The sequence below is a fragment of the Oxyura jamaicensis genome, chromosome 4, assembly GCF_011077185.1.
Source record: "Oxyura jamaicensis isolate SHBP4307 breed ruddy duck chromosome 4, BPBGC_Ojam_1.0, whole genome shotgun sequence".
Classification (NCBI taxonomy): domain Eukaryota; kingdom Metazoa; phylum Chordata; class Aves; order Anseriformes; family Anatidae; genus Oxyura; species Oxyura jamaicensis.
In genome coordinates this window covers 25,659,557-25,668,815 of record NC_048896.1, presented here as the reverse complement: position 1 = coordinate 25,668,815, position 9,259 = coordinate 25,659,557, and the positions used below count along the sequence as shown (strand labels likewise).

The 9,259-nt window shown below is 45.0% G+C and overlaps 1 protein-coding gene across 2 annotated transcripts in view; it reads left to right on the top strand.

The window, feature by feature from the left end:
- Positions 1-535: 535 nt before the first annotated feature.
- GPRIN3 (GPRIN family member 3) overlaps positions 536-9,259 on the top strand; it is a 34,692-nt gene continuing 25,968 nt past the window's right edge. The window contains exon 1 of one of the 2 annotated variants that reach the window (XM_035325415.1): positions 536-973. The gene's annotated coding sequence lies outside the window, so the exon portion shown is untranslated. Of the gene's footprint in view, positions 974-994; positions 1,477-9,259 lie in introns of those variants that run through there. The other variant, XM_035325416.1, reaches the window with a different exon arrangement.

The following is a 9,259-nucleotide window of genomic DNA, read 5'->3' as shown; positions in this document are numbered from 1 at the left end:
AGATTTCCTGGTGTTTGAATGTTCAGGTTCTTGAAAGTACTGTTTTGATTTTGGCACATGTAAGGAAGCAGCTATTGTCGGTGATTATTGAAAATCTCTCTTTTTCCGTGATTAAATAAAGTCAGAAAGCCACATTCAAGCATGGATATTACATAAATATGTGCTAATCTCACTGGCCAGTGTTGGGGAAGAAATTGCATATACCATGGTAGGAGATGTGAGAAGCATTTCATGATCCAGCAATGATCACTTAACCCATGAGTCAAAGAGATTTAGGATCAGTAACTGAGCCTGACGGTGTTTTGCAGAACAGTAAATAAAATATGGATCCACTAATATGGGTCATGGGGACATGATTTATTGATGTTTATGATGATTGGAGATTTAAAAATAATAATAATGATGATTTGTTAGGTGCTCTAGTCCACTGTTCTTTCTGTTCCCCAGTCTTTTCCAGACTGCAAAGCCAGTGTGAAAACAGGAGTTCTCCTCACAGCTTGTCCTATAGTTTTGGAAACCCTGTTCCTATATGCCTATTAAGAAAAGTAGAGGAGTTACAATCTTCCTGGTTGGAAACCTGTACTTTACTTGAACCTCCTGGCACTGCAGAACCGTTTCCTGTGATTGCAGCAGATAAAATTCCTTGCTGGTGGGAATGCACCGCAATTAGATCAAAGCTTTCCAGACAAATACGAGTCCTAACGCAAAGCGCTGCTGTTGCTGTTATTTTTGCGGGGATCTATTTTTTTGATGGCGAGCCGCAGGCAGGCCGGACAGCTTCATAGCGGAAGCCAGATTTCCGTCTCAGAAGCAGCAAGCAGCCCGAACTGAAGGAGTCCACCACCATTTGCCTCCGCTGCAATGCCCCACGCAAATTCGGATGATGGCTCGTCGGGTGCCTGCAGAGCTCAGCTAACCGGCACACGGGGGAGGACTGGATGGGACCGGCGGATTTCCTCCCGATGTGCCGCAGGTCTGGCTCTCGTACCGCGGAGGAGCAGGCGGTTCCTCCCTCCGAGCACGTAGCTTTTGCTCCGGGAGCGGCTCCGAGGTGGGCTCGGCGCGGGGGATGCCTGCGCCGAAACCGCGGACCCGGGGCGGGCTGGCGGGGGCTCGGGGCTGCCCCGCTCCGCCGGCGGCCGCCTGGGGGAGCGCTGCCCAGCTCCTCGGCTGCCCTGCTCCCCGGCTCCCCGCCTCCCACCGCCGCAGCTCCGAGCGGCCCAGAGCCTCCCGGTGCCTCTTGCGAGCCCGCCCGGGTTGTCTCTCCCTGCCGCCGCGGCGGGGAGGGCACCCCGGCGCAGCCCTCCTCCCTCCATCTCTCCCTCCCTTCTTCCCTCCCTCCCTCTCTCTCTCCCTCCCTCCGCCGCACACCCCGAGGAAGGGCTTGTTTTCCTGCCCGGATGATGAATTTCTCCGCAAGGTCATCCCTGCCCGCGGCGGCGGCGCGCCCGCAGCTCCCCGGGCGCCGCCGCGGAGGTAAGGGGCGGGGGGGGGGGGGGGGGAGCTGGGGGGCAGCGGGAGCACCTCCACCCCCGGCAAGTTCTTACGGAGCCGGTGAGGAGCGGGCTCGGTGCTGGGGCAGGTGCCCGGAGGGCTACGGATTATTATTATTAATAATAACCCCCCGCCCAGCCGGCCCGGGGCGGGAGGGATGCGCGGCGCGGTCGCCACGGCAGCGGCGAGGTCGCTACGGCCACGTCCCGCGGTGGCGCAGCACGGTGGGGACCCCCCCGCTGGTAGGGGCAGCCCTCGACCCCACCTTGGCCCCCCTCCCGGGGGTCTCCGTGCGAAGGGGAGACCCCCACGGCCCGCTCCTGCCGGGTGGACGGGAGCGGAGCGCACGCATTGATGTGCCAGGGCGCCGGGGGTCCTAACGCCAGGGCTCCCAAAATGTGCTCTCTGGGTGCAGGGCCAAGAGCGGGAGGCTCGCCCGCCGGGTGTCCAAGCTGTTGTGTTGCATCCAAATAACAGGACGCCTTAAAGACTTGCCTGAGGCTGCTCACCCCTTCTAACCAGCTTTGGTTGTGCTGCAAGTTTGCTGGAGACCCTTGGAGCAACCTGGCTGGGGGTCGTAAATCACTAACAGGCCTTTTCCTTCTGCCACTGAAGTTAGTGGCAAAACTCTGGATGATCTTACCCATTCCTAGTCTGTCAACTTGTCTGCTGTCCACAGATCAACCTACTTTTTGTGCCCTGCACAAGTCTTGGCTTCCTTAACATTTTTTTCCTTTATCTTTCTGTTTTTTTTCTTCATCGTTTTTTTTTTTTTTTTGTTTTTTTTTCCCAGGAAAAGATAACAGTGCTGCTAGTGGGTTTCAGAGTCGAAAGGAATTGTTATGGTCCTGTAGTCTAAGCTCTTGCATAACATAAAACACAGACTATTCCCCAAAAAAAATCCAAGCTCTGACCCACCAGCCTCTTCACACTGTCTTGATCTAATGACCTCAAATGATCGGGAATTTACTACATTCCCAGATAATTGGCTCCAATTGTTAATCTCATAGCTAAACGTTTGCATCTCACTTCCAATTTGAACTTTTCTGACTTCATCTTCCAGCTACTGGATCTGGTAATGTCTTTTTCTGTCAGATTAAATAGCTATCTAGTTTCAGATAGTCTCTCTGTGCAAGTATTTAAGCATGGTAATTAAATAGCCACTTAACGTTGTCTCTGATGAGATAAATAGACTGAGCTCCTTCGGTTTCTCCCAAGAACGTAAATGCTCCGGAGGAAAAAACGGCCTGGCTGTTCTCTGGGCCCCCAAAGTGGCCGCTTGCAAAGCGTGGCCACCGACCGGCACAGCGCAGTGGATTCCAGGAAGGCTCCCATTAATGTCACGTGCAGAGATAATAACATCGTGCTCAGTATTCCCCTGTCTATTCCCCCAACGATACGAACTTTTCTTTCCCACGACTGCACGGTGGGAACTTGTGTTCCGTTAGTCGCATGCAGTGATCCCTGCATTTCCCTACCATCCGCTGTTTTCTCAGAAGTTGGTTGCCAGTCCTGTGAGGGGTATTTAAATTAAGCTTTCCTACATGCATAACTTTGGATCTGCCTTTGTTCTCCCCCCTCCCCCCACTCCTATAACTTTACTTCCAGGGAGTTTACAGCTTGGTAATGAGGTTCAAGCTCTGGTATTTCTCCCTCTGCAAGTCAACTGAATTTTTCCTTGGACATCCATGATAAAACTGTCTTTTTGGTAGCATTTGGTCCGTGTGAGCTTTAAGTTCTTTGAAGTTTAGTGGGCAAGAAGTTATACTGGGTAATACAAAAACTGAAAGCACACAGGAGGGTTTCGTAGCTGCTTTCATTCAGCTGTGCTTCTGAGTGTTGGTGGGAGAGAAATTGGCTTTCCTGCATTACAGAGCTGTAAATCCCTTGCTTGGTATGATGCCTAAGCTGATACGTGCATAGTCAGTGTGTTGCAAATCTTGAACTTGAACTTGCTGAATTTTATTGACTTTGAAGTGTGCTCGAGCCTGGATTTATAGCTCTCTCCAGAAAGTACAGTGTCTGAGAGTAAGGGCCAGAGGCGGGTGTTTGTGACAGGGTATTGTCAAGTGCTCTGCTAACATGTAGCAGCCCCAATGGGGACTGAGATGCTGTGAATGGATATAGCAGTCTGAAGATGCTTGGCATGGGAGATGTTCTCTGAAGTGATGTGCTTTTGTTTTTTGTGTTTTCTTGTTTTTTTGAGGGTTTTGGGGGGGCTCTTTGTTAAATCACATCTGCTTAGTAAAGCCAACTATTGCTTGCCTAAAAGCTCAGTGCACACCGAGGTCGGGTGATGCAAGAAAGGCAGAGGTCACACAGTGTTGTACGGGTGTTTTTGTGTGTGCTTGCTGAGTGCAGCATGCAGAGCACTGAGTCAGGCACTTACCAGCTAATAACGCTTCAAGAACCGTTTCCGGTAGCCTCGTGAAGAAATTCTGAGTCTACAAACAAATGTAATGCCTGCAAAACTCCCGCTGGGTTCGATTGTGGTACTTCTGCGGAACAGAATAGCAGGATATTTGCCCTTTTACAGCAAAGGCATAAAAATGCCCCTTATACTTCCCCAGCATGTCACACATTCCTTGGTATGGAGCTTGGTGACAATACCATACAGGCCTGTGTTTTCAGGGGATTGCAGGTCAGCAGCAAACATTGCTTTAGGTTAGAGGCAACTGTGTTTTTGCAGACACTGAAGAACAGGCTGTATATAAATAGTAAGGTTAAAAAAAAAAAAGTCACACCCCAGGGTTAAATACTGTTCCATTCTTTTCCTCCTTTGAGGTGTTTCAGTATGCAAAATTAAAGACCTTACCTGAACATGTACACCATCCCGTGAAGTAAGTGAAGTGATTCCTGTGACTAACATTTGTTTGCATGAACAAAGATGGCAGGGTTTAGCCCTTTGAAATAAGGTATTCAGGGTGTTAGAATTAAGGAAATGTTCATTCTGATCAGGTAATGACTTAAGTATCAGTACAAGGAGCTTTCTTGAAATGCCACAAAGATTTTATTGTTTTGTTTTGTTTTTCTTTTCAAGTCCCTGAAAATATGTCTATGCCAAATACTGCAGAAGGTATAAGCCATGATGGATGAGTGAGGTGCCCATAAAAAGCCTAAAAATAATTAGTGAGCTAAGATATCTGCTGTTTGAATACAGTAACCCGGTGAGCCTTAGAACTGCAGTGAATTCTGCTCACATTAGTGTCAGCATCTTAGAATTTGTTTATTGTGGATTTAATTGTGGATTTTCCCCAAATTACCTGGAAGGTAACTTCACCCATCCATTCAAACTCTGTTTCTCTCTCCCAGACTTGGATAACTTCTTTGAATTTTTTTGACATGTACCTTCTCAAGGTTGCATCTTCTCTTTAACTTCTTTTGCAACTCGAAGGACATGCATCTCCCTCCACAGTGTGACAGGTCCCAAAATTCATCTGTTTCTGCATTATAATTATCATGCTGGGTCAGTACAGTACTACGAACAGCGGCTGTTAGTTAACCCTACAAGGCCAAGCTGGACAGAAGATGGTATTTGTATGAGTCTCACTGTCACAGTGTCAGCTGAAGAGTGTTCAACAAGGAGGGACAAGCTCTAGGTTACAGGTAGTTGGATTTCATTAGCAAATGTGGTGGCAGTAGTAAAACTCGTCAAATGGGCCCTACAACCATTAGTGTCACTTCTATTTTTGAACAACATAAACGCCATCCATCAAATGCAGTCGAAACTAAGGAGAAGCTGATTATGCTGAGAACAATCCCTTGCCTGTGATTTGCTTCTGAAATCTAATGTTGGAGTAAAAGCAAGCTGCTTGCGGTCTTACAGCTACAGACAGGAAAACTTTGTAACCTGCTTGATTCTTCTTATAGATGTGCATCATTTTTAATTTTTAAACCCATATTAAAGACACAGGTGACATGTAGGCTGAATCTGTTTCTATTGTGGATTTATAGCTGATGTTATTTAATGATGTAATAATTTAATATCTGCTAAAACTCTAATACATGTCTTGCAGGGTTATAAACAGGCTTCATTTGTGCAAAATAGTTGTGTAGTTAAATTAATGGAACACCATTTTGACTAGGCTTCTGGAAGAAATTAGCTGAAGAACCAAGACAGAGGCATCAGCCTTTTCCTCAGTTTAGACCTCTTCAGATACGTGGATAGCATAACTGGCCAAAAATGTGATCAATATGGGGGAATTGTTAGCAATACTTCAATATTATTATGGAAGATTAGAAATGTACCAGAAGTCACCCGGTACTGTTAATGTATTAACCATGTAGCCAACCAAATTGGATGTACTGACTGTAAGCACCTATACTATGTGACAAGATGTCTAAACTGATCCCATCTGGGGGGATTCGTCAGCTCATTTCTCATTAAACATCAGCTTCTTAAGAGACAGAACAAAGTAGAGACTGATAATATTTATTTGAGGGGAAAAAAAAAAAAAAAAAAAGAGTTCTGGATGTGTTCTGAATCAAGTAAAATTACCTTCCAGTAGGAAAAGCTTCTGAGAGTGTATCTGACCACAGTTTGCTTTTGCAACCAGCAGAACCAGAAAAGAGCTACATATATCTTTTATTATATACATGAACTTTGAACTCATTGGCAGTTCTATAGAAACGAAGACTTGTACTGTTTAATTTTTTAATCATGGAACATCAGTCACTTATTAAGGTCGACTGACTTGTTTCTCGGAGGCAATGGCTAAGTATTCGCATTTGTAAATCAGCAGCACATCTGAAAATGCAGAGGTGTCAGTATGCTGTTGAGTAAATATGAGAAAAGCACATCACTGACACTTGCAACTCCATGCAGTGTATGGGTGAGAGAGAAAGCAGTGAAGATGGAGACCAAAAGAGTAATGATTAGGAACCAGCATAATAGCATTTTGCCCCCTGCTTTGTCCTTTGCCAGCAGTGGACACGTGTACGTGGGAAAAATAATTAAGTAGAGGGAAGAATGCCAACAGTCACAAATATTGCAATGAATTACTCTAGCAGCCTCTGACAGGGTGCTACAGTCTAATCAATGAGGCAAGTCCACAGTGGACAAACTGTATTCTTTTTTCCCCCTCTATCTCTCACTCTGCGATCCCATGTTACAAAACTTATCAGCAGGTAAGGAAGCCATTACCATAGCCAATATCAAACAGACATACGTAAAAGATTGATTTTTTTTTAATGATCAGGACCACGAGTCTCTATCTGTTCATATCTATGTTTGTAATCGTCAGCAACTCCCATTACTTCTACTGTTCATTTTATTATATTTACGATAAAACAGTGAAATGCAGCATTATTTGAGCTTGCCCACTGTCCTCCCTCAGTCATCTGAGAAGGACAAGAAGGAATTAATCAAGGGGGACCCAAACAAACACGATGGTGTTTGTATCTGTTAGTATCTGTGCATACAGTGCCTAGCACAGTGGAGACCAGCTCTCGGATGAGACTCCAAGTTTGTATCACTTGGCAAATGATGACAATTCATTTTCCCAGCTGAGTTATATCACTGTTTAGCTTTGGAGATGGAACTGTTTTCCTGAGGGAGTGGAAGAGAAACTTTTTTAAAAAGGGATCTTTAACAGTGTATTCTGAGCTGAGATATTTCTCATCACCCTCTTGGGCAACCTTCACAGTCACTACGAGGGAAACAAACGAAACGGTTATAAAAAAAGATGTGAAGCCCATTGTTAGACAGGAATCTTAACCGTGGTCTGATGAACTTCTGATCCAGGAAGCTGTAGCATTGCTCAATATAAAATCATTCATATTGTCCATGGACTGACCATGGGTCCTGTCCATTGGACACTGAATTTCTGAAGCCAGGCCAGAGGAGTCCATCAGCACAAGACCGACCTGTCAGCACATTGTGGGAGAGGGTGAAGAGATGTACGGAGGGAGGACAGGCTATAGTGTTAGCATTCTGCCAGGCTCTTCATGTACAGATGTCCCCAGTTAGCAGTCAGTTTAATGATAACAAGCACACCTTTAGAAATACCTAGGGGTTTACCTGCTTCCCCTTCTCCTTTTCTTTCTGGATGATTTGTTTCCTGCTAGCAGCAGCCTCGCTCAGGTGAACCTGCACTAGTATGGTTTCTGTGTGTAAAGTGTCTGCCAAGACTGTTGTGTGGAGCACATGCGTTGTGATTTGGCAGCCAGTGTGTCTGAGCCAAGGAAGCCCAGAAAGCAGTCAGTACTGCAGACTGTGCCATTACATGCCATATTGATCCTATCTATAGACTTAACATTTGCATGCCAGTGATGCTTTATAGTTAAATACTATAAAACAAATACAAAAATATCAAAAGGTGCGTACTGAGCGCACACACACACTCGTTTGTGTGCATATACATTCATGTATGCACACAAGAGGTAGGCAGATGGGTGTTTTCCAAAGGGCTGGTAGTCTGGCAAGACTGGCAAGTAGTTCAGTTAGCTCAGTTAGCTACAGCTATGTACTTGTTCAGCTGAAGCATAGAGTAAGACTGAAGGAAACAATATGAAAGGCTGCTTGAAGAAAGCCTGAAGTTAGAAGAAACATGTCCTTACTGTCTCAAAACAAAAGACTAATATGCATAGCACAGGCATAAAGTAGTGAAAAAAAATGTTCAGCTTTGGAAAGGAGGATCTAATTATCTGACCTTTTTTCTGACCTTTTTTTTTTTTTTGTCTGCTAAAAAGTTGTTTCTAGAATCTTGTACCAGGTGTTTCTAGGTGTCTCTCTTGAAAAGTAATCAATGTTTACTTGAATTCTCTCTGTGACACCTGTACCTTTAGATCCTGCTGTAGGATCATTGACATTAATTAATACTGTCAGCTCTTTGAGATCATCATGCAACTGGTGTTTTGTCCTGATTTTCCATATGCTTTTTTTTTTTTTTTTTTTTGGAGAAATATTTGTTATTGCGATCAGGATCCCAGATTGCATTTTAGTGTGTTGAAAGCTTTTTTTCCCCAGTGATGCTAATATGCAAAGGCCTCAGTTTATAAAAGGGATCTCAAGATAGAAAGATGAAACAAGCATCTTGTGCAAGGTGCTATGCATTTTTTTTTACTGCTTGTGCAAAAAGACAGCAGATTCAAATAGAGTACATGAATGAGTAGAGAACACACAGTGCTACATTAAGACTAGTCTTAAAAAGTTATTATCAAAAGAAACGGCTTATTTCAGATGATGACAGTGAGCAGTCAGTTAGTCTTTTAACCTAAAGCCAGACTGACTGAAACTGATTTTCTACTTTTGTGCAGCCGTTTTGCCTTCATAAAGAAACCAAAACCTTTTGAAGTCAAAGGACTGGTGCGTTACCTCTAGTGGGTTCTTATTTTGCCAGTGTGATCTTAACCCAAAAAACAGCATGTCTGCTAAGTGCTCCTGGAAAGGTACCTCTCCTTCAAGAGGGCCCCGGGACTCCAATCGTGGAGTATTTCCAAAAGCAGGGTTGAACAACAGAGTAAATCTGGGATGTCAGTGTAATGGACTAGATAGGAAATCTTCCACCGTAGCAGCGTGCAGCAAAGATGAAGTGGACAAGGATCCTGTTGCCTTTTAGCACTCCTAATTTTCTCAGGCTACCAGAGCTACAAGCCAGCAGCTTTTAGGGTGGCTTTTGTGCACTGAGAATTAACTGGATATAACCAGGTCCCAAGCTCAGAGAATAAGGAGGTACAGAAGTCCTGTAAATCTTCCCAGCTCAGCTCTCCCAGAAATAGTCTGGCTAGTGGGGATTGTCTAGCCCTTAAACTAGAAAGGGTTGAA